The 25,660-nt window shown below is 48.1% G+C and overlaps 1 protein-coding gene across 2 annotated transcripts in view; it reads right to left on the bottom strand.

The window, feature by feature from the left end:
• Positions 1-25,660, bottom strand: part of SHB (SH2 domain containing adaptor protein B) — a 139,608-nt gene that overhangs the window by 54,380 nt on the left and 59,568 nt on the right. The gene's annotated exons all lie outside the window — the stretch shown is intronic.

Raw genomic sequence — 25,660 nt, 5'->3', positions numbered from 1 at the left:
TGGTGTTCATTTAAAAGAACCAACACACAAAGAACCTCCTCCAGTGGATCTGAGGCCACCATCTTCTCCCCTGTGAAGTCTGGGTGGCCCCCTCCCTTCGCGTCTACTTCCCAGAGTCTGTCTCTAACCAGGCTGAACACCCAGGATTCTGGAGAAGATGTTATGCCTACTAAAGTTCAGTACTGGTGCACGCTGAGGGGTAACCTGCCTGTCTAGATGAGGTCTCAGACAGGAGATGTGCATTTCAGCAGCTGCTGCTTCCGGGGAGGCCAGCGGTGGCTGCACAGAGGGATGCTAGAATGATAACATCAGGTGCTTCCTGGTCAAACAGAGAAACCCCATGTGCTGTTTGATCATCGATCCCTACTGTGTATGAAGCCGGAGCCAGGAACGAGGGAAGGTTCACTGTGGGGGCAGCTGTCAGGAAGCCCGCTGTTCCCAGGAGATGTGAAGTGCCACAGTGCTTAGGGGCAAAGGGGGCTCAGGGTAGGGCCTGGGAGGGGCAGGGCAGGAGGGAAGAGAGCTGGCATTTGACCTGACAGCTCTGACAAGCGGAGACAGGAGGGAGTGGCATTCCCTGTGGTAGGACCAGGGCAAGCCAGGGTAATCTGGCTGGAAAGAACATGCTCTATACCTACTTTTTTTTTTTTATTGTGATAAAACATATGTAATAGCATCCAGCATTTTAGCCACTCTTAAGTGTACGATTAAGTGGCCTTATGTACATCCAATTTGTTGTCAACCACTGCCACCATCCATCTCTAGAAGGGTCTCATCTTCCCAAACCGGAACTCGGTACCCATAAAACACTATCCCCCTCTCCCCGCCCCCCGCAACCACTGTTCTCCTTGATATCATGGTGACTCTGACTGCTCGTGGGACCATTTGGTGCCTGTCCTTCTGCGACAGGCTTATCTCACTTAGCATAATGTTTTCAAGGTTCTTCCACACTGCAAGCATGTATCAGAATTTCACGTGTTTGAAAGGCTGAGTAATATTCCATTTCAGTGTTTACATCGGGCAGACAACGTGTCCAACAAGTTGTGTAGCCTTTATTTGTTGTTTGTATATTCACTGCCCACTCTGGCTGGAACACTAGGTCTGCAGAGGTGAGATTTGATGCAAAACAGGGAGGGTCGGGAGAGGAACTATTTAAATGTACCCTTGAGGCCTTGTCTCCATCAGAGTTCTGACAGCACAAAGAAAGGCCAGAAACCCAGGGGAGTAATTGCCTCCAAGAGCAGCTGATGATGTGCACACCAATGATGCCAGCCCTCCCGAGCTAGGGCCTTGCTTTCAGACTGGGCTGAATTCATGATGCAAGAGCAGCTCGCAGGAGCGACAAAAATTCTAACCTGCACACATGCGCTGATAAAACAGAAGCCAAGGACATCGCATCAGAGATTTTTTGTGTTTAAATTAATTAACTTCATGCTAGTATTTCCCAAACTTCATTTAGTCACAAAGTGATTTCATGTTGGCTGTTTTTGACTACCACCTGGGTTGTTAACAATTTACCAGTTTACAATTCACCATTTATGTTGCCTTTTTAGATTAAGTAAGTTCACTTAAAGGGAGAATTTTGTATCACTACCCCACAAGCTATTACCCTTTGCCAAAAACAGATGCTAAAAATAGAATAAGTGGGCTCGGTGCCTGCAGCTCAGCAGCTAGGGCACTAGTCCCATACACCTGAGCTGGCGGGTTCAAATTCAGCCCAGTCCTGCCAAACAACAATGACAACCAAAAAAAAAAAAAATAGCCTGGCGTTGTGGCAGGCACCTGTAGTCCCAGCTACTCGGGAGGCTGAGGCAAGAGAATCGCTTAAGCCCAAGAGTTGGAGGTTGCCGTGAGCTGTGACGTCACAGTACTCTACCGAGGGCAACATAGTGAGACGCTGTCTCAAAAAAAAAAAAAAAAAAAAAAATAGAATGAGTGGGAATCCCACCAAGTAGGTAGGCATCATAGCCTGCTGGGAGGCTGAGGCGGGACTTCCTTGCCCTCCACTCCACCTCAGTGCTCTATAGGAGAGCGCGTGTGAGTGCAAGCAGCAAACGGACACTTCTGTGGCAAATAACAATAATTTTCTCTCTAGAGAGAGAATAAAAATCTTCTCATTACATGGTTCTCAGGACACATAAACACACATCTCTCACGAGATGGTGTCTTACACTCCGGCAAAACATGGTTTTTGCTGGGCCCCACAAATAAACTGGGATCATTTATTAGGCTTGAGGATGGTGCTTCCCTTTTTACAGGAGAAAGGGAAAAAGGAAAAGAAAGAGATATTGAGTGGTAGAACTTGGTCACTTTAAGGTGAAGACCAACTGTAAAGTACTATGGATAACTTTGCAAATCCCTAAATCAACCAAACCATTTGATCTGTTACATCCTGCTTTGTAGGGTCCTCATCATCTAAATTATTCTCCCTTGGTTCTCTTTTGTATTATTACTTCTAAAAATTTTTTTTTTGAGACAGAGTCTCACTGTGTCTCTCTCGGTAGAGTGCTGTGGTGTCACAGTTCACAGCAACCTCCAACTCCGGGGCATAAGGGATTCTCTTGCCTCAGCCTTCCAAGTAGCTGGGACTATAGGTGCCCACCACAACGCCCAGCTACTTTTTGTTGTTTTTGTTGCAGTTGTTATTGTTGTTTAGCTGGCCCGGGCTGGGTTCGAACCCGCCACCCTCGGTGTATGTGGCTGACACCCTACTCATTGAGCTATGGGCACTGCCCTACCTTTAAATTTTTATTTGCTGTGGTGCCTGGGCTGGTCTCCCAAACTCCTGAGCTCAAGCAATCCTCCCCCCTTAGCTTCCTAAGTAGCTAGAATTACAGGCGTGAGCTACCGTGCCCAGCTCTTCCCCCCAGTTCTGAGGAGGGTTGTCTAGCCTCCTGGTCTGGGGAATTCTCAGGGCTGAGGACATTGTAGCTGATGATTGATCTGGGGAGAACACTCTCCTCTTCACCCTCCTTCCCAAAAGCAGGTACTCTACAGTTTTAAAAAGCACTACTCATGCGATCTGCCGCTGAATCTAAAGATACTACAAAGCAACCCCCAGATGTACCTCCCATCAGCCCCAAAAGTCAGGAGTGCCTTTGCTCACCCTCGCATACAGAGCCCAGCCCCAAACAGTGAACATGGCTGCGATAAATGAATGAGAACTGACAGCCAGAAACCACTATTTACCCCCAAACTCCAGTTAATTTATGATAGCAGTGATGAAGTATCTGGAATAATATGCCAAATGCATACAATTTAGCATTACACAATATTCAGAAGGGACGGACACGCTACATAAATACTGGTCTAAAAGGAAAACATGTGCAGTGAACATATTAGCTATTAAATCAGAGGGGCTGGTGCATATACCTCTCATGCAGGATTTATTGCTCCAAAGCTGGGTTAGTAACAGCATGCAGTTAGGGCAGGGGATGTTATAACAGTAATCATTAAAACAAGCCTCCCCTGTATTACATAGTGAATCCAAATTTTCATTAAGGCCCCAACAATAGGGAACAGTTAAGTAAATTATGCCGTGTTAACTGGATGGAATATTAAACAGCCATTAAAATGATAAATCAGAAGATTATGTAGCTACATGGAAACGTGTGCCTGAAATTATGCAAAGTTAAAAAGTAAAATGCAAGATTGTTTATTTTCGAGGGCAAAGCATATACTGCCAGCTTTCTAAACAAGTCTTGGGCAATGTGAAGAAGGTCCCAAAGGGAATTCTGCTCCTTGCTTGGGAATTGCCAAATACCGGCACTGGGCCTTTTATCTGGAATAGCTCCACTCCAACAATAGCACTGTTGTAAGTACAGACACACAGGAACGGAGAGGTGAAAACCCAGCACAGGAAGGTAAATAGCTACTGTATAGAGAAGAGATTATTGCATAATTATTTTTGAAAGTTGATTTAAATAATGAATGAAGACACTAGTAAAGAAAAAATGTAATTAAGACGCGGAAGACATGAAAGTAAATAAGATTCTAAGCAGGTTGGGCTCCCGGGAGCTGTGCATGTTTAGGAACCAGCTGCCTTTACCTGAGAAAATGCCCCTTTAGGGAGAGCATCTTCTCCCCCAGGAGAAGTTCACCCAGAGCCCCAGAAAGCTGAGGGCCATTGTGCCAGACAGTTTGCCGGGCATCACCATCTCCTACTTAAACACCAGGCCTGTCCTCCATATTAGCCAGAGCAATCCATTATGGCTGAGACTGATCTAACAGGGGAGTGGGGACCATATGTTTTAAGTCACAAATTATCTGGACATCACCATCTATACATTCACGGAAAATGGCCTTTAATATTAGGTGGCAGGCTGTAATTTCATGCCTCTTAGGCTGAGAGCAGAAGCATTACATTAACAGGGTGGGGATTTCTGCTGACCTCTGGAGTGGAAAGGCTTGCAAGTAGAAATACAGATGGAAAAAAGAACTGAAAAATAAAGCACTTTCTTTAAATCAGAAAGGAAAGGCTCTTACGAGTCTGCCTGGGCACATTCACCAGGAGGGCCGGGCAGGCGTGCTGCCCAGGGAATGCGGAAAAGGCCGGGAAAGAGAGCAAGTGACAACCCTGAGTGCATCTATTCCGATGGGGGTTTAGAGCTCCTAGTGCACAAGCAATGAGCTACACTTTGCTCTAGGATTCATCACTCTGCGCCCCTCCTTTAAAAAAGCAGGCTTTGTATTTTAGAGCAATTTTAGACTCACACCAAAATTAAGTGGAAGGTACAGAGATATCCAATATATTCCCAGCCCCCACATGTGCATGCCTCCCCCGTTACCCACATCCCCTATTAGAGCGGCGTATTTGTTACGGTTGATGAGGATACATGACACATCATCACCCAAAGCCCACCGTTGACGTTAGGGTTCACGCTTGGCGTTGTACATTCTACAGGCTTGGACAAATGTGCCTATTCATTCCCCCTTCCCTCCAACCACATAGTTTCGCCTTTTCCAGAATGTCACGGAGTTGGAATCACACAGTATGTTACCTTTTCAGACCGGCTTCTTTCTCTCAGTAACATGCATTTCCGTCTCCTCCGTATCTTTTCATGGCTTGACAGCGCATTTCTTTTTGGCACTCAATAATAATCCATTGTCTGGATGCACCAGTTTATCCATTCACCCACTGAAGGACATCTTGGTCATTTCTAAGTATTACAAATTATGAATGAAGCCTCTGTAGATAACTGCGTGCACTATTTGTTGTGACTGTTAAGTTTTCGACTCCTTTGAATAAATATCAGGCAGTGTGATTGCTGGATCATATGGTAAGAGTATGTTTAACTTCATAAGAAACTTCCAAATTGTTTTTTAAACTGGCTTGCACTCCCACCAGCAGTAAAGAAGAGTTCCTGTTGTGTGCCTCTCTATTTTTGCTTTGGCTGCCAGGGAACTCAGTGTTTATTTTGATGCTTAACAATAAGAACTATTTTAACTTATGTAATGGATAGATTCACTCACCCTTTCTTGTACAAAGATTTTTATTTCTGGCTGGGTGTGGTGGCTCCGTGCCTCTAATCCTAACACGCCTGGGAGGCCAAGGCGGGTAGATTGCTTCAGCTTATGAGTTCGATACCAGCCTGAGCAAAAGTGAGACCACCCGTCTCTACTAAAAATAGAAAACCTGAGGCAAGAGGATCGCTTGAGCTCAAGAGTTGGAGGTTACTGTGAGCTATGATGCCATGGCACTCTACCCAGGGTGACAGTTTGAGGCTTTATCTCAAAATAAAGTAAAACAAAACAAAACACCAAAGATTTTGATTTCCATTGTAACAGCCTTGTTTATACATAGGCATACCTTGGAGATATTATGGGTTCAGCTCCAGACCACTATAAGAAAGCGAATATTGCAGTACAGTGAGTCACACAAATTTTTGGTCTCCCAGTGCACATAAAGGTTATATTTCTGTTAAACTGTAGTGTATTAAATTATCAAAAGTACTGTCTTAAAAAACAATATATATGCCTTAATTTAAAGAATACTTTACTGTCTTTACTGCTAAAAAATGCTAACGATGCCCTCTTTGCTGGTGGACAGTATCACAAGATGTTGATGGCTGCCGACTGCTCACGGTGGTGGCTGCTGCAGGGTGGGGTGGCTGTGGCAATTTCTTAAAATAAGACAACAATGAAGTTTGTGCATCAAATTGACTCTTCCTTTCAAGAAAGATTTCTCTGTAGCATGTGATGCTGTTTGACAGCATTTTGCCCATAGAAGAAATTCATACAAAATTGCAGTCAGTCCTCTCAAACTGCTGTTTGACCAACCTTCTCCAACAGAAAGCTGTTTTTTCTATATTGAAAACTTGTTTAGTGTAGCCTCCTTCATCAATGCTCTTAGCTAGATGTTCAGCATAATTTGCTGCTTCACCTTGTACTTTTCTGTTACGGAGATGGCTTCCTTCCTTAATTCTTATGAGCCAATCTCTGCTAGCTTCCAACTTTCCTTTTTCACTCCTTCCTCCACCCTGCCATCATGGAACTGGAGTTAGGGCCTTGCTCTGGAGTAGGCTTTGGCTTAAGGCAGTGGCTCTCAACCTGTGGGTCTCGATCCCTTTGGGGGTTGAACGACCCTTTCACAGGCATCACCTAAATACATCCTGCATATCAGATATTTACATTACGATTCATAACAGTAGCAAAATTACAGTTATGAAATAGCAATGAAAATAATTTTATGGTTGGGGGTCACCACAACATGAGGTACTGTATTAAAGGGTTGTGGCATTAGGAGAGTTGAGAACCACTGGCTTAAGGGAATGTTGTGGCTGGTTTGATCTTCCCTATCTAGAACATTCAAACTTTCTCCAGATCAGCAAATAAGGCTATTTCACCTTCAATTTCCTTCAAGAACTTTTCCTTTGCATTCACAACTTGGCTCACTGGTGCAAGAGGCCTAGCTTTTGGCCATCTCGGGTTTCAACATGCCTTCCTCACTAAGCCTTAATCATTTCTAGTTGTTTTTTTTTTTTTTTTTTTTTTTTTTGGAGACAGAGCCTCAAGCTGTCGCCCTGGGTAGAGTGCTATGGCATCACAGCTCACAGCAACCTCTAACTCCTGGGCTCAAGTGGTTCTCCTGCCTCTACCTCCCAAGTAGCTGGGACTACAGGCACCTGCCACAATGCCCAGGCTATTTTTTGGTTGCAGCTGTCATTGTTGTTTGGCTGACCTGGGCTGGATTCAAACCCACCAGCTCAGGTGTATGTGGCTGGCGCCTTAGCCGCTTGAGCCACAGGCACCGAGCCAATCATTTCTAGTTTTTAATGAGATATGTGTGATTCTTCCTTTCACTCGAACACTTAGAGGCCGCTGTAGAGTTAATTGTCTAATTTCAATAATGTTGAGTCTGAGAGAATGTGGGGGGGGGGAGGGAGGCAGAGATGGGAAATGGCTAAGTTGGTGGAGCAGTCATAACACACAGTTTGTCAATTATGTTCTCTGTCCCACATAGGTACAGTTCATGATGCCCCAAAGAAATTAAAATAGTTATGTCAAAGATCACTGATTACAATTCACCACAACAGGGCGGCACCTGTGGCTCAGTGAGTAGGGCGCTGGCCCCATATACCAAGGGTGGCGAGTTTGAACCTGGCCCTGGCCAAACTGCAACAAAAAATAGCCGGGCATTGTGGCAGGCACCTGTAGTCCCAGCTACTTGGGAGGCTGAGGCAAGAGAATCGCCTAAGCCCAGGAGTTGGAGGTTGCTGTGAGCTGTGATGCCACAACACTCTACCGAGGGCAACAAAGCGAGACTGTCTCTAAAAAAAAAAAACAACAAAAAAACCACCACCAACAAAAAAAAAAAACCCAAATCACCACAACAAATAGTGATGAAAAAATCTGAAATACTGTGTGAATTACAAAAATGTGGCACAGACACAAAGTGAGCACAGGCTATTGAAAACGACCTGCTCATCTCAGGGCTACCACAAAATTTCAATTTGTAGAAAATGCAACATCTGCCTATAAATTTCTTCTTAGTGTGGAAAGCCTCAAATCCATATTTTGCAAGCAGATGGACACATATCTAGTGAAATAATATATAAACACATTTTATGGTAAACATCTTTTATCAGCAAGAAGTCTAGAGGAAAAGAAACCTCTTCTCTACCCCCGACCTACCCTTTAAGAACAGAGGAAGAGGGGTTGGCTTTACTCTCTGGGAAACTGAGGACAAAGAAATCAGCGCACACCTCTGGTGACACTCTGCCACTGTCTTCTCCAGCAGCACCAACCAACCTCTGTCTCTGCTTGCACCCAACCAGGTATCTACTGGGTCCAGAGTGAGAGGAGACGGAGAGGACTGAGAAGCAGTCCAGGCCTTCAGGGAGTCCTGCAAGAGGGCAGAGCCCCTGACATGGACGTACACGGCCTGGGCTCCTGCACAGGCTCAGACTTGCTACTACAACCTGTGAACGAAGAGACAGCTTTCCTTTGTGCAAACCTTGGAGGGCCTTAAAGAATTTAGACACAGGTCATGGCACAGTGGTGTGGCAGAGAAAATGGGCACTGGATGGGGAAAGAACTGAGGCAGAAGCCCAAGGATTAAAAGTTGAAGGTGTACGTGAGGCTGCTTGGGGGGCTAGCAGCCTTACAGGTGCCCAGTGGTAGATGAAGCTGCAGATGGGCGGAAGTGTGTTTCTGAATAGCATTAAATGCCACAGGACAGGTGCCTTGGAACCTCTGGGCAGGGTGGAGCTGGACGGAGAGAGGCTAGCACAGGTGTGTAGGAGCTGCGCTGGAAATGACAGACGCCAGCCTATACGCCCCTCACCTCCCATTTTCCCAGCTGGGCTTGTCTGGGAATTCACACCACTCCCAAATCACAGGGTGGCAGAACCCAGCAGGGATGTGTGGCCTACCGTTCCCAGGCCCTGCCACAGCATCCCCAGCCATCTGACCTCCCCCACATGGCTTTGCAGCCACTGGGGATGCCAGGGTCGTGGGCAGATAAGACTCAGAGCCCGAGCTGGTGCCAGGAAGGAACTGCATACTGGAACCATGCACCTGTCACTGACTGGGCTGCCCCATACCAGCCACCTGGAGTGGGGCAAAGCCCTGCAGCCAGGTGAACTGACAGGTGTGTTGGGTAGAAACACTGATTCCGCCAGATTGCCAGGTCTGAATCCTGGCTCCAGCAGGTGACTTGGGGCAAGTTGCCTCAGTTTATTCACGTCTAGAAAGGGAACAATGGTACCCACCTCAGAGAGGTGTCACAGGGGTTAAATGAACCTACATACGTCAACTATTCAGAATGGTGCCTGGTACACAGAAAGCATCCTGTGAATATTATTATTTCAATTACCATTACTGGGGGCTTCTTGCAAGCCCTATCCAAGACCCTTGCTCCTCTGAGATTGTCCTTTGCCCCCAGATAAACAGAGGTCTGTTTATTAAAACCTTATGGGCCAACCTCCTGCATTGGAAACGAAAGGGTTTCAGCACTAACCTCTGAGTCTATTTCCAATTCTGCATCCACAACTTCTGATGTCAGTGCTTCCTTGCTGATTTGATGCTCCCCACCCCCCCAATGTGGGAGCCATGCTTTGGTCACCTCTTGTACATAAGGGAAACATACAGGGGAGATCTTGGGACTATCTATTCATCTGTTTCATAGATCAGAAAACTGAGGCCTGGGGAAGGGAAGAGAGTAGGACCCAGGACCTCTGACTCCAAGACCAAGGCCCCTCCTGCCTTATCCAGTTTTCTGACATTTCTTTTATCAATTTGTCTTATTTTATATCTTCTGGAGGCAGGGCATCTATTTCAGTCTTGTCTCTGAGGTGTTAAAAGCACACCCAGCACCACAGTCTGAGTGATGAGCTCCATAGGAGTGGCAGGCTGACTGTTTCTAATTAGACATGCAGTGAAAAGCAGCCAAGTTCAAGGGTACCACATCAAAGGGAAGAGACAGGAGTTTCTCCCCATCTGAACTCTTCAAACATCTGTTGGAGAAGGATCCTCCTCCTAACTGGTGCTTCAAGGGTGTCTGTGTTCAGGGGTCCTTTGGAGGCTGAAGGTGGGTGGCTTGGGACAGCAGGAGTCCTTTGGGGTGGACACTCAGACCAGCAAGGCCACAGAGGGCAGGAATGGAGCCTGGAGACAACCCCAACATCACACACGCAGGAAGCCCCACCTCCTCCTCCTCTATCTAGTCTAGTTTCCGGAGGTGTCTAGAGGCCAGTAGGCTGCCTAATTGGAGCTCTCCTGCCATTTCTTTCCCAGACATGCACAGAAACACCCAAGTGACAGAGGGGAGCTCGGTGGAAGCAGGGCTGTGGGACAAGATCGTCATGTTGGAAGCAGAGCCACACCTGTCGCCGCCCAGAGCCTTGCTGCTTGATCTTTTATGCTCAGCCCAAGTGTGAGACGAAGGCCCAGCCCTAAAGTCAGGAAGCCTGGGCTTGCTCCTTTCCTTGGTCATCTGTGCAATGACAGGGTAGCTTCTAGAGTACCTCTGGCCTGAAGTACCACACATCTAGTGACAACAAATGTGCTTTCATCATGATTTAGAAAGCCACACGGGTCTTGCCACAGAGTGTGCGGGTGCTCTCCGCAATTACCCCCGCAGCCTTCAGCCCTGCCCGTCACTCTGCATCTTCCAGTGACTGCCTTTGCGTGCAGGGGCCTCTGGGCCGCTGCCGGCCCGAGTTCTGGCGCCATCCCCCGTGGAGACTCACTGAGGCGAGCTTGCTGCTCTGGGGGCCAAGGCCGGGAGTGAGTGTGCCTCCATTTAAAGGAGACACTTTCTTACGAGACAGCTTTTTTTCAAGACTCAACTTCACGGGCAAGGGGAGAGGCTGCCTGCTTTTCTTCTTCCAATACCCACTGAGCCCCTGCCAGGAGCCCCGCTGGACCCTGGGCCAGACACTGAGTGCCTACTTGGTGTTAGATGAGGCTCCTCCCTCTCAGAGAACACATGGCTTCAGGAGAATCAAGATGCCACTGTCCTATGATAATAATAAGACACATACTGGCCGGTGCCTGTGGCTCAGTGAGGAGGGTACCGGCCCCATATACTGAGGGTGGTGGGTTCGAACCCGACCCCAGGCAGCTAAAACAGCAGTGGCAACTGCAACAAAAAATAGCTGGGCATTGTGGTGGGTGCCTGTAGCCCCAGCTACTTGGGAAGCCAAGGCAAGAGAATTGCTTAAGCACAAGAGTTGGAGGTTGCTGTGAGCTGTGAAGCCACAGCACTCTACTGAAGGCAACAGAGTGAGACTCTGTCTCAAAATAAATAAATAAAATAATAATAATAAGATACATACTGAGGGCCTACCTGTGCCAGGCACTGTCCTAGGCACTGGGAACAAATTATTCCTCATCTCCAAGACACACAGCAAGGCAGGAGTTATACTTACGCATTTTACAATGCAGAAACAGAAGTTCAGATGGGTGCAGAGGCTAAGCTGGGACTCACCCAGTCCCGACGGGCCCCAGGTGCCCGAAAGTGGTGTATACATTGGCTGCTCCGTGGCGTCAGACAGTAAATCTAGTACCGGAAATTTACTAAAACTTCAGGGAGAAGGTGACATTTCATAGGATCTCAAGTTCGTATGACAGGACACCATGTGAGGGTCAGGGAAGCTGAAGGACCTACCTCATGTCACCAACAGTGAAGTGTGGGCCCAGAAGTAGAATACATTCAAGGAAGAGGAAGAAGATTACAGAAGAGGAGGTGAGGTCACAGAAACGGCAGCGCAGGCAGGACAAGCATGAACAAGGTCTGGGGGACTCGGAGGTGAAATCAAATAGCTCCTGTTGCCATATGTCCAGTGTTCATGAAGTAGATGGAAATGGGAGAAGCCCCCAAAAGACAGCGAGGCCAGGCAGTGGAGGGCCTGGAGCACCAGGACAAGGGGTATAGGCTCCAAAGGGCAGGAAATTGGGAAAGATGGACCGGAGCCTTAATCGGGTTTGTGCTTCACACACTCAAAATTCCTTTGCAAAGTTGGCAGAAGCACTGGGTGTGGTCATCAGTTACTGATAATCTGAAGGAAGGTTGTGCTCTCTTCGCCATTTCAAGAAGTGGACAGAGGATGCCTAGGGCCCCAGAAAGAAAAACACACTCCTGTGAACAGCTGCCAAATGTTGAATGCAGGCATTTCCACCGGGGTGAGGGGCAGAGTTCAGGATGGCCCAGGTGGCACCAGTACCCTCAGGCCAACCCTGAAAGGGCAGACATCCCCAGAACTCCAGGCTACAAACAGCGGCCTGGGCCCAATAGGGACTTTCCGAGGCGTCAGCAAACAAGAGCCAGATGTGCAGCCTGCCTTGTGTCTTCTGAATATCGAGGGACCATGCTTGTATGGAAGACCAGCACCCCACTGACACGATCTTCCAGTCTGCTGGGCATGGTGGAGATCTCAGCTTCCAGGGAAGCCTAGAGCCACACTCTAATGAGTCAAAGCTGCGGGGGACAGGCTTTCGTGCCAGACCAGTCACAACTACAGCCCTTACCCCGTGGGGGCCTCACCACTTACCAAGCAGCTCCACCTGCCATTCTCACGGAACCTCCTGGAGTGAGCCTTGGAGGCGCTGTGACCACACCCAGCCAACCGAGACGCCCATGTTCTTCACTGTGCAGCTGTGTACCCTGCCCTCCCAACCCAAGCCGGTGCTCCTTCTACTCCACCAGGCACAAAAGAACACAGACATAGGCCGGGAGGTGGGGGTCAGAGGGACCCTGGCTCCAGCTCAGTCCTTGCCCTGCCAGGGCTGTCAGGAAAGTCACTTCTTCCTTCTGTTGTCAGCTATTCATCAGTCAGGGCAACTGGGGCCTTCTCTGGGTTTCCTCCCAGCCCTGAAGTTTATCTGACCACATGCAGGTCCCCGTAGGATTCATTATGTCAGACAGTCTGGCAGGAGGGCAAAGATAGTGTCATGAGGAAGAGGGTTGCCCATCAAAGCGGTACGTAAACATTTTAGTATGTAAAAGGAGTAGCCACCTCATACTGATCCCTATCTGGCTGGCACTTAGTGATTGCAAACTGGCAGTGGTGCAGATGTCAGCCTCCCAGGGCAGAGCCAGGGCCCATGACCCTTCCCTTTACCTATATCTGATGGTCCTATACCTATACCTCACTTGTACCACAGTACCCCGCACATGGACACCCAGCCAAGCTGGCCAAACCCCACCTGCACACCTGGGACTAGTCATGGGGTTACTGCCTCAAGCTGAGGGTGATGCTGGCATTGTGCCCCGGGCCAGCACAGCTGCCCTGGCGGAAACAACTTGCTGTGATCTGGCGAGTGTTCTGCCCAGCCTTCCTGACTTTGGAACTGCTTCAAGACAGGAACTAATCCCCCCAGAGATGTACAGACCTCTGCCTTCTGGATAGTGATGATGAAGCTGCTTTCCCAGGGCCAGCCTGCCTCTCTGCTTGCTGGTTGTGTGACCCTGGCCAAGGGCCTGCTCCATCAGGGCTAACATTCCTTGCAGGTGAGGTGAGGTGAGAGAGGTTGAACCAGACAACCTTGGAGGCCTTTCTGACTCCAGAGTCCCTCCTGCTTTTATAAGGAGTGCATGTTCACACACGTCTGGTTCCAGCCCTGTGGCATGTGAGAGAGGAAGGGGACATGTATGTACCAGAGCACCCGTCCTACCAATGCCTGGGTTGAAAACCTCAGCATCCTAACCAGCAAATGCCTCCAAAATTCAATCACCATATATAAGAACCTGGTGAGAGGTCAATCGACTCAGTGCAAAGTTGTGCTTTCCTGCCTTGGGATAGTTCCCTTTATATGTCAACTTGGCTGGCCTATGGGATGCCCAGATATTTGGTCAAATGTTATTATGAGTGTTTCCATGTGAAGTCACTATTTAAATTGGTAGACTGAGTAAAAAACAGATTGCACCCCCCCCCATTGTGGGTGGGTCTCATCCTATTGGCTAACGGCCTGCAAAGAACAAAAAGGCAGACACCCCCCCCACTCCCCAGTAAAAGAATTCTTTTCCCTAACTGCCTTTGAATCGAGACATTGGCCATTTCCTTTCTATAGAATTGAACCACCACCATTGACTCTCCTGGTTCTCAGGCCTTCAGACTGGGACTAGTACCAAACCACTAGCTCTCTTAGGTCTCCAATTTGCCAACTGGCAAATCTGGGGACTTGCCAGTTTCCATAATCATGTGAGCTAATCTTTATAAAAAGTCTCTTTTCATACACTCCTATTGGTTCTGTTTCTTTGGAGACCCCTAACTAATACATGCCTCTCTGAAGAGCCCTTCCCTCCACACCCAGCACCCGGTCCTTGGGCTGGTGGTTTGTTCCCTTCTCAACAAGCAGAGTTCCTGCAAAGAATGGATCAACTCAGAGTCAAACCTGTAAGAAAATCCTTTTATCACAGTGCAGGAGGGAGCTATCTGCCACCAAAGAACTAGACCTGCAAGCCTACCTTCAAGAGACCCTTCAGCAGCAAAACCCCCATGGGCCCGAGGATCTCACTTGGCATCCCTACTGGCCCAGGAGTGATCACCTGCCCAGGGCCAAGCCAAACTTAACAAAAAAGGCTAACAACCAGACTCCCTCCTTCCATATAGCACTTCACAGTCCACAAAACCCTTTGCATTATCTAGTTCTGATAACCAGCTGATTGCATATGGAGCCAGCACCCCCATTTCAGACGGGAAATGGGAAACTCAAACTCGGAGGGCCTTGCCAAAGTCAGAGTGAGAAAGGAACACAGTTCCTGAGCATGGAGTCCTTCAATTCCTACACTGCTGGTCTTCCCAACTCTACCACCATTTTGTACTTCTGAATGTCACAGCACAGAAGGTTTTTTTGTTTTGTTTTATTTAATGAAGAGGTATAAGAGGGAAGGCTTGTGGAATGACATACATAGGAACCAGAAACCTGATAGCTGCCACCATTCAAAAATCACTCTCAAGTAGCTCTTTCCAATTGATAGCTATTAACAGCTATTAACACCACCCACACAACCCCTAAGAATTATGTGGAAGGAAACATCTGGAAAAAGAATGTTTTTGTTCTAAAAACAAGAATTCCCCCTCCTCAGGGCCCTAAAATGGTGTCCTGACAAGGCTCAGTACTGTGGGAAAGGTGTCACCAGCCTCTAGAACACGAGAGCAGGGTCACCTGGAGGTTCTCAGGACTTTACCTAACAATTGCAATCAGTGTAACCTGGCTTATTGTACCCTCAATGAATCCCCAACAATTAAAAAAAAAAGCCTCTTCTCCACTGGTGGTCTCTTCCAATCAGCTGTGCTCCAGGCACACCATGCTGACACACTGCTGCCCCCAAGCTTCACGTCCCAGCTTTTATCTAGTGTAGATGCCAGAAAGTGAACCCCCCAAGGTGCTGAAGGCAGTACCAGGGCTCAAAGATGAATCCGACACCCTTGTGGGACTCTTTTCTCCAGCTTGGGGACCCTGAGGCTTCTGCCACCTGCCTGCTCTGTTCCCACCCCAAACCAACTTCTGAGGGTCAAGGTCAACGCTAATCCACTTGGCTGCATCCCCCCTGCAATTCCTCCACCTGGCTCCCAAAGATGCTCCCTAAATACCAGCGAAGGAAACAACACAAAAATACGGCCTTTTGCAAATTCAGAATTTAGCATAGAAAAAAATAGTTTTAAAAACGTTTGTCTACTCTAAGAAGGGAACTGAACTCAGACCACTGAAGGCAGTTCAAACTGAATATAGGCTTTTCAGAGGTAAAATTGGTAGATCTAATAAAAATTAAATGCCTTATGGCCTAAAGTTTCACATCTAAAAATTTATCCTACAGAAATATCCAGACCCACATACAGAAATAAATGCACACGAGTGTTTGCTATAGAATGAAAGAATGAAAAATAGAACAACCTAAAAGCCTAGGAATAGGGGAATGACTAAGTACACTGTACTGCCGTAGCATCACAGGACCATTCAAAAGAACAAATGACCTCAGACAAGATCAGAGACAAGGAACAATGTTTAGTAGGATGGCAAATGTGTATAGGAAAAAAATATGTCTGTGGATACATACAGATGTATGTTTTTGCAAGCAAATGGGAAGCGGTCTAAAAGAATAAACAACATATAATTAACGATCCTTGTCTCCGAAGGGAGATTTTACTTCTTATGTGTCTATATGCTGAATTTTCTTACCCAGAGCACATTTTTCAATGTGATAATTAGAAAATAATTATACATTTTTCTAAAGGCGGTTGCAAATATGGTACATGATGGCTATCCTCTTTAACATCATTTCTATTCTCAACACACTTGTTGAGCACCTATGCTGAACCAGGCACTGTGCCAGGAATCTTACACCAACCCCGTGAGAGATGGGGAAACTGAGGCTGAGACTAGATTAGCAGATATCTGTGCTGGTACAGCACAGCTGGGGTTTACCATGTCTGCTTCCCTGATCCCAGCCTGTGCACACTCTCCTCATGACTCCACACTGCGTTCAGGCAGCAGGGTGCTGCAGAATTCCCTCCTTTCTATTTAACATGTCAGTGGAAGGGGCTTCTGTTTTTGTGACTCTTTCTAAGCTGTTTCCATTTCATATGATGTATTCATATCTGAAGTTTAAGAAATGAAGTTCAGAGCAAATCATGTTTTGGTTTTTTAACCCCAAGATGTACATTTTCATTATAATATGCTCCGAAACACAACCCGGTCATCCACAGAGGAACTTGATTTTTAAAGATGCGTTAAAGAGCTGTAGTTATGGTCTCAGTGCTGCAAATAATGAAAGCTTTCCTTAAAAACAGTCTCAAGGACAGGTCCAATCACTCTTCTGGACCCAGTGTTTCACTGCAAAGGGCCCCACTCTCCCTTTCTTCTAAGTTGCATGTCATAGTAACCCCCATTGCCCAACTTTGATCAGGAAGCCCTGAGCCAACAACCAACCTTAGTCGGGGCAAGTGGTGGCTCATACCCGTAATCCTAGCACTCAGGGAGGCCAAGGAAGGTGGATTGTTTGAGCTCAGAAGTTCAAGACCAGTCTGAGAAACAGCAAGACCCTATCTCTACTAAAAACAGAAAATTACCTGGCTACGGTGGTGCATGCCTATAGTCTACTTAGGAGGGTGAGGCAAGAGTATTTATTGCTCAAGCCCAAGAGTTTGAGGTTGTTGTGAGCTATGATACCACAGCACTCTAGCCAGGGTGACAGACTAAGACTCTATCTCAGAAGAAAAGAAAAAGAAGGAATTTAGAGCAGCGTGATGATTTTTTAGTCAGGGATTGATGGGATTCCAGGCTCTGACACAAGAAATGTGCTTCAGATGGGCTAGAAATCCTGACTCTGGGAATCCATGTGGCTGGAGGGGGTGAGGAGGTTGAGATCCAACAAGTCACTTTCCCAGCTCATCCTTTCACTAACTTGCTGCTGATTTATGGGGAAATACTGATCCTGCCCCAGAGATGCTTATAGCCTAAAAATGCAGTCTTCTTTGGGGCTCTTTGTAGTTAGTCGCACGTGTCATCCGATCTTGTATTATGTGGCTAAAGAGGCTCACTTTTAGTAGAGAGACAACAGAAAGCCACAGAAGGCTCCTGAAGACAGGGTGAGGGGGTCTGCCCCACACATTGCACCCCGTGTTGGGGGCCGGATTAGTTGTGTTCCCCGGCCTGTTTCCTCAACTTTTAGACTGGATTCTCCCTGTCCCCCTTACATTGATTGCCCTTTACCACACACAGGGCAATATAAATGAACTAATGGCACCGATATGGTTTATGAACCATGGGTCCAAGGGCAAGTGTCCTCTGTGGATACACACACTTACACACAAATACTCTCAGGCTCCAGTTCCCTATCAGCTTAATGCCTGAGGCTCACCCTACCCACTCTGGTCAGCACGTTTTCTCTGCAACGGCTTCGGAAACATTTCTTATCAGGTATGTACAGGAGAGCATCTCAGCCAGGAGTCAGCAGCAGAAGAGGTGAGTGACAGGTGAAGAGATTTTAATAAAATGACAAGCTGCAGCCCCTGTTACAAGCAGATTCTCAAGATTTGCTGAAGGCTCTTCTTCTTCCTTTTCCCTAGAACAAGATGAGGCTTAACACTTGCCTTTTAGATTAAGTCTTGTGACCTAGTGAATGAGAACTGGTGGGGAGGGTGAGATGGGGAAGGATGCCTATTTGTGAGAGTGAGAGAGAGAGTGTGTGTGTTAAGTTAGAAGAAAAAGGAAATCACAGGAAGAAAAACGAACTGAGCTAAAAATAAGGCAGCTGCAACATTTGCTAGACAGAAAATAAAACCCTAGCTAAGCAGGGAAGCCGAGTGGTATGAAACAGAAAAATATAAAGTTTCCACCTAAAAATAACTGGAAGTAAGAACATGGACTCGCCGTTGAGATACGGAATTTCTGACACGAGCCTGAGACTGCCGTCTCAATCAGTAGGGAGGGGCTGCCTGCACCCTGGAATTTAAGGTTCTCTTCCAACTAGTAATCTGGTGATACAGAATTGAGATCAACCCCCAGATCAAAGATATATAGAAAACTCAGAAGTAGCAGAAGGCCAGGGGAGCAAAAGACCCCATACCCTGGATAGCACCCCCACCTCCCCTCTTGAGCTTCCTCATCTGCAAAGTGACCAAATTTAAGCCGGCCAATTGATCTCAGTTGTTCTTTAATTAGTGAAACATACCTTTTCCTATTTATATTTTGCATTTATATGTGGTTATAGCAACATTGTAACACGAGAGAGTATAAAATGTCCATAAGACTGGACTCTCAGTCAGCTACCATCTCTGAGCTGGGGTGACCCTGGCAAATCTTCCAACCTCTTTGGGTTTCCAGCTCCTTGACAGCCAAAGGGTGTCAGCAGACCTTGCCATGCATGTAAATTACCCTCCTCTGCCCCATTCCTCATTGAAACTTGATCACGTTAGAATAAATGCAAATATACTTCAAATGATTATTTCCCCTTCAATTCCATGTATGGAATATGTTGGTAATTCCACATACATGTAAGCACATTTTGGAACCAGATTCAGGTTCAAATCCTGGCCCTGCCATCTACTAGATCGTGCCCTCTGGGACAGTTTGCCTCAGGACAGCTTCAGCAGCCTCTATTGTGAAATGGGGGAAGAATATTAGTATCAACTTCATGGGGCTGTTAAAAAATAAAACCAAAGGATATAAAAAGGGCCTTGTAAACCATAAAACCCTATGCAGGTGTTACGTATTAAAGAGGAATATACCTACAGGTACACAGATACATGACCTTTCTAGTTCACATCTGATATAAATGACTTGCCGTCAATTGGTTTATGTCCACAAGGAGAAGCTGTCTCATTTCATTTTCCTGTTTTAACATCAGTCATGTGCAATGCCGTTCAATGAAATGAAGTTCTACCTAGCCGTGCGACATTTTCAATATTCATTCCCAAAAGGAACACCCCTGCGCTGTGGGACGGGGTTGAGAAGGCATGATCTGATTCCAAGGCTGAGAAACATGACACATCCCCTTCTAATATCTGGAACTGAAGCATCTTCCTGAGTGTTTCTTAAGTATATCATCTGCTCACATTGGGCACTCTCCCACTTGCTGGGAACCTACACAAACTGATGTGGGATGACAGCTGAGTTGGGGCTGCCAGACAAGCTTCCGCACTCAGGAGTGGGTGGGGGAGGGAAGAAGCGGGAAGGGCGGGCGGCAGCTGTCACGTTTCAGCTGCCGCCACGCAGACACGCACTTCAGATTTCACTCACGTCCCCTGACAACAGAGGGAGGCACCAGCCACAGGCCACATGACCGCCCAGGCTCCTGCTCATCCTTGTGAGACAAAGAGGCCAGACACCTCCCTGGAGAAGTCCCACTCCACCCTCCTGCGGAGCCTTAAACTCTTACCAGTGAGAGAGCAAGAGAGCGCTCCTTTGCTGCATATGACAGCTGCCTCTGGTCCTGATGCTCCCACTACCTGCCCTCTGCTGACTTCCAATGACAAGGAGGCTCCCTTTTCCCCAGCAAAAATGCTCCTCTGCAGGAGGGGATCCTGGCTCGCTCCAAGCATGGGGGAGCATAGGACCTCAGAGGCCCTGTGGGGTGCCTTATAAAGTCCATTCTTCTCTGACTCCTCCTCCACTCAAGGAGAGAGAGATTCCTCCCTGCCTTGTACTTCTTCTCACCAACAATGTCAAGTATATTAATAGTGGAAGGAGACTGGGGGCCAGGAGAGCAGAAAGAAGAGGGGTTCTCAAAATGAAGAGGACACATGTATCCAGAACATGTCCAATGCCTGCAGGGGCCCTTGTTCCACACCCAGATGGAGCTGGGCTATTACTGCCATTTCCTTCACTCTGTAGAGAAGGGCATTGTCCTCAGGACCCCAGCTGTACTTTCATCTGCCAGAGGAAGAGTTTAAGATCAACTACTTTGAGACCTAAATCACTGTCCCAGGCAGTTGTTTTTCAACACCCAATTGGCTCACACCCAACAATTTCATGACAGGTCAAATCATTCTGTTTCCTGGGGGTTTAATTCGCGACTAATTGCTCTTACAGGGTTCACCAGGAAGTGTTCTCTGTTTAAAATTAAAATGTACTGGGGTGCTGTATGAAGATTTCTCTATGTGGTGGACAACCTGAAATGGCTCTTTTGAAAAACGGTCCAGGCTTAAATGACTACAGCCATTCTGTGTCAGCCACGGTCTGCAGGTGGAAGTAGATGCAGGGTGGCCTCCTGGGGAAGCCTCTAAGCCATCTGGCCACAGGCTTGACTCAGCATCTCAGTTTTCAGGAGAATCTGAACCCTCCTTCTGGCCTCACACCCAAGATGAGCTGTCCGGATTCTCACTGGGATCACATTTGAGTTTATTTGGGGTTCATGGCCAAAGCCTACTCAAGAAGAAAAAATAGCATGGGTCGGGGGAACAGCCTTGCAGCCTGAACAACCCTTGGATGGAGGGACCTTAACCTGGGTCTAAGGCCTACACATGCACAGAATTCTGTGACAGTGCACACAGGAGCAGCCCAGGCTGCACGGACCTGCCTTAAGTAATTTTCTGGGCAATACTTAAATAAAGCTGGTCTTTCAAAATATTTGGCAAAGTCAACTAATACTTAGGCAAGAGCCTAAAACCTTTATCTCTGTAACACTGGCTGGGTCCCCACCCCTGAAGACTAGACAGATTCAGAGTCACAGACATCAGGGTATCCACTGATGTACTGGCCCTGGGCCCAGGTCAGAGCCTCTCACCCCTACCTTCCCGGCAATGACCTTCCTTTCAGGTCTTCTTTTCAGCACCCGCAGGCCTTCAAGGTCAGGCTTAGACCTTACCTCTTTCAAGTCCACACCCACCCTGGGAAGAATTATGCCCCTTCGCTGCCCCAGTCTAGCACTGATTATCTGTCTGATTCATACGCCAATTAGTCACCCAAGACCTTAATGTGTTTCCAATCCAATGCTAGTTGTAACTGCCACATGACTCTGCATATTCAACTTACCCTGAACTAATTTTCCAGCTAAGCCCAGGCTTCTGAAAGCAGCTCTGTGGGATAAATAAATCTACATGCCTGCCTGGTATCAGCAGAGTTTCAATGAGCTCAAACATTTGATCCAGGGAAAAGACAAGCTAAGAGGTGGGGTCAAGTTAAGGCTTAATAACTCTGGACAGTCCTAGAGTAAAACTCAAGCCCCTTTTAGGGGCCTAGAAACACCTCCATGAACTGATGAATCTGCACCTTGGTAGATGCATCTCCCCACATGCCCTCTGCAGATCTCCAAAGCTGCAGCCATGCCCACTACTCAGGGCTGCCCTCTGTCTGTCTCTCTACTTGTAAAGCCATCCTTTTCCTCTTCCCCACATGGTGCCCACCTCTGAGTTATCCTCAGGACCTAGTTCAGTGCATACAAAACCATCAGTGGGTCCCCAGGGCCACCATCTAGTCCTCTCTTTCAGACTTTAGCTCAGGCCACTGCCTGCACGGCCCCTTCCCACCTGGCCTGCTTTCAAGTTTCTCAAGACTTAGGCCAAGCTCTGACTCCTTGCAAACCATTCCCACCTCCTCTTCCCTTGGAACCTGAGTGATTGCAACATCTCTGGGGGTTCTCATCACATGAAATCTGAGAGGTGTTGGTGCCCAACCTGGGTCCACGACTACCTCCCACTGGGGCCTGGGTCTCATTTATGTCTATCCCTGGGCACCCAGCAAAGGAGCTGGCACATGGGGTACAAAATGACTGCTAATAGGCCAAGCTCTCCTAAAGAAGAAGCTCTCAGGCTCCCCATGCCTGCTGCCCAGAACCATGTCTGGAGTCCTGTACCTCTCATGTCACAACGAGAAATCTCAGAGGCTAAGGCACCTTTGCCCTTTCACCTCCAGCCAGACTGCCAGTCTGTCCAACTGGTATCTGGGCAGACAAATGCTTCCTACTGTGAGATGAGGGTCCAGGAGAAGCCCCTAAGGCAGTGGATCTCAACCTTCCTAATGCTGCGGCCTTTTAATACAGTCTTGTGGGTCGTGACCCACAGGTTAAGAACGGCTGCCCTAAGGGATGGAGGGCTCTGAGATGGCTGTGGTCACGAACACGAGCCATGTTTCTCACTGGTTCGTGGTACCTCCTGCACGCAACCAACCAAGCAGGGGCAGGGGGACAGCAGCCCATAGGACAGGCACTTGCTGCATTTTGCTGGGGCACAGTTGCTTTGCTTTGAAAAAGGGACACCCCACTCACCTGCCTCCTAGTAAAGGGGACCAGATGGGGATTTACAGCATCCCTGTTGCTCAGAGCTCTCAAAGTAACTACTATAGGGCAGTGGCCAGCAGCTGGCAGCTCAGAGGGAGGCGGCGGAAAGCACTGGAGCCAGGGCCTTGGCACAGTCCTCAATCAGATCACTCCGGCTGGCCTGGGCTTCCCAGCCACAGGGCTCCATAAACTGTGAATTTCCCAGAACCGTAGATGCCCCAGAGACTCACAACCTGCCTGGCCACCCCCAGAGCCAGACACATGGTCTCTGCATTGCCTGTTTTCAAATCCAGAAAAGTGCACGCTCTGATAGCCTCTCAAATCCTATTTTTGAAAGCTCAGTTTTTCAGGGACAAATGGTGTTCAACTGTCCGACTTGTTATTATGCTTACAGTCATTAAACTAACTTTAAAAGCAAGGGTCAGATGGGAGCAGAGGACAGGCCCGTTTTCATTCCATTTCCACAAGTTCTTCCAGAGTGCTCTTCCACAGTGGAACCAACTGTGAGTCTCTCAAACCATGCCCACAACGCAGGGGAACTGACAGGTGAGTGGGAGCATGAGAAGGACAGCCCCGGGGAGCTCCTCAGTGCAGAGGACAGCCAGAGCTCACTCAGGGCAGGGGGTGCTGCAGTGCTGTCAACATCTGCAGTCCTGAGGGCAAGCTCGGGAGGTGCGGCTTGAGGAAAGCTGCAAAAGCCTGGACTTGGATCTGGACACATAGAAGGTCTCTGAGCAGAATAACATGATCCGCCATGCCTGGGAAACTCGTCAGGGCATGATGAGAGGGAGGGCTCTGGGAAGGCCCACGGCCAGAGCTGGGCCTGCGTGATGGCTGGTCCAGACCTTCTCTCTGGCCTCCGCCTGGAGGGCTCTCCCCTGAGAGTGTGGAAGACCGCCTGCTTCAGATGCGGGATGCCCAGGAGCTCAAACCACTGCTTCTTTTTACTCTGATAGCCCCTTAAAATACATTAAAAATTATTTTCAAAGTAGGCATGGTGAAATTAGGTCCCATTTGGAAGCAGGCTTCTGAGGGAAGACATCCCCCACAGAGGCTCAGGTGCCTTCAGAGCACCAAACAGGTCCCAGAGCACTGAGTGGAAGCTGCTGACACCAAGCGTCACACACCGTGTGCAGGGCTGATGGAGACTGGTGACAAACGAACAAAGGCAACCGCGATGGCAGCCAGCGGCTTTTGTGTTTTGAGAGATTGTGCCCCTGGGGCTAGCAAGCTCTGTGTGTGCGGCATGTTTTACGGCTCCTGCTGCCATCACCAGGGCAGGTTCAATGAACTCTCCTCAGCTCAAGATGAAACCTTGACTTTAGAAATGGAGAAACTGAGGCCCCGAGAGGGGCAATGCCTTGTCCAAGCTCAAACTCCTGAGTTCTTTAGTTCGTGACTCCCCTGACCACATCACCCCATCTACTCCAAGCCCCTGTCCTAGTTGGCAGCTCGAAGATTTACAAGATTGTCATTGTAGGAATCACAGCTCTGAGAAGGCCCACAGATAGCTGGGGCCACCACGCTGAGTGGGCAGTTTCTATTCCTCTCTGTATTTCCATAGCCGTAGGGCCAGGACCTCAGGACCTACATGGGGATGTTAGGGAAATGCAGGAAGGATGTCCACCCCACGGCAGTGGAGAGAAAAAAGAGGGAGGGAGGAAGTCATGGAGAATGATGCTACTGGCAGACCAGAGCTTCGGGAATTACCATGGAGCCATATATTATACAACACAGACTCCTGGACTCCAAAGACAGCCTCTAAAGGATGAGGCCCAGAAATTTGCATGCTCATCACTGTCCACCCACCTTGCCTACACTTCTTCTCCCACCCCATGGCTATGGTACAAACTGACCCTGGAAGGTCCTGCCCTCCTGGGTCCTTAGGGCACTTAGCCCTTCACTCAGACTCAACAGGCAGAGCCTGGGTGAACATTCCACTGAGTCTCTGTGTCCCCTGCACCACATGCAGACATGCCAGGGGGATCAATTCGAGGCTGGGCAGGCTGATTCTGTCTGTAGCACTGGGCAAACTCATGCAGTGCTTCTGGGGATAGTAGCATGATTTGGCCACTTTCCCTTGTAAAGTGATGCCCCGTTCACCTGTCTCCTTATAAAGGGGAATATAATGAAGATTTAAAGCACTCCTGTCACTCCGAGCTCTCAGAGTTATGACTGCAAGGCAGTGGCCAGCAGCAGGGAACTCGGAGGGAGGAGGGCAGGAAGCACTAGAGCCAGGGCTCTGGTATAGGCCTCAGTCAGATCACTCTCCAGCCAGATTGGGCTTCCCGACCACAGAGGGATGGCCCTCATCGCAGCCCTACAAAGTGCGAGACACTTGGCCCTCAGAAGCTTGGGACTTTAGGGGCTTTACTTGCCACTTTATGAGCCCAGAGTGAGTTGGGGTGGAGGGAAGTTGCAAAATGAACTACAACAACTGCCCTGCGGGTGTACAAGCCTGGCTTATAGTCAGAGTGCTGAACTCCAGTCCTGGTTTCCTGTGTGACTTTGGTCAAATGTCTTAACTTCTCTGAGCCCTCCCCCTTCATCCTATATCATGCCCCGGAGTGGTTTGAGAATCAAATGAGCGTGAGCGCACTCAGTATGTAAACACAGGTTATCGTCACATGGCTTTATGCTTTTCCTTTTCTTTCCCTTTTCTTTCCCCTCTAAGCATCAGGAGAAGGTTTGTTCTTTCTTTTGAGTTTCAGAGAGCAAGCCAACTTGAAGCAAATAGCATCCTTTTTCAGGAACAGGAGAGAAAGCACTTGCATGGCTTCTCCCTGGCTTGCGCTTTTCTTCTAGAAAAGGCCGGGGTCCTTGGTAGGCGGTTCTGAACAGCCTTTCGTAATTTTGAAATCTCAAGTGAGCGTGTGTGTTTATGTCAGTACTTATAAAGGGAAATGGAACCACCCTTGTCAGGAGAGGCGATAATCACCAAGCATGTCTCTCTGGCAAAGACACCGTCATGTAATTAAAGACGATAATTATAGCTCC

The sequence above is a fragment of the Nycticebus coucang genome, chromosome 2, assembly GCF_027406575.1.
Source record: "Nycticebus coucang isolate mNycCou1 chromosome 2, mNycCou1.pri, whole genome shotgun sequence".
Classification (NCBI taxonomy): Eukaryota; Metazoa; Chordata; class Mammalia; order Primates; family Lorisidae; genus Nycticebus; species Nycticebus coucang.
Note: the sequence above shows the minus strand (reverse complement) of the source record. Positions and strands in the feature narration are given on the sequence as shown.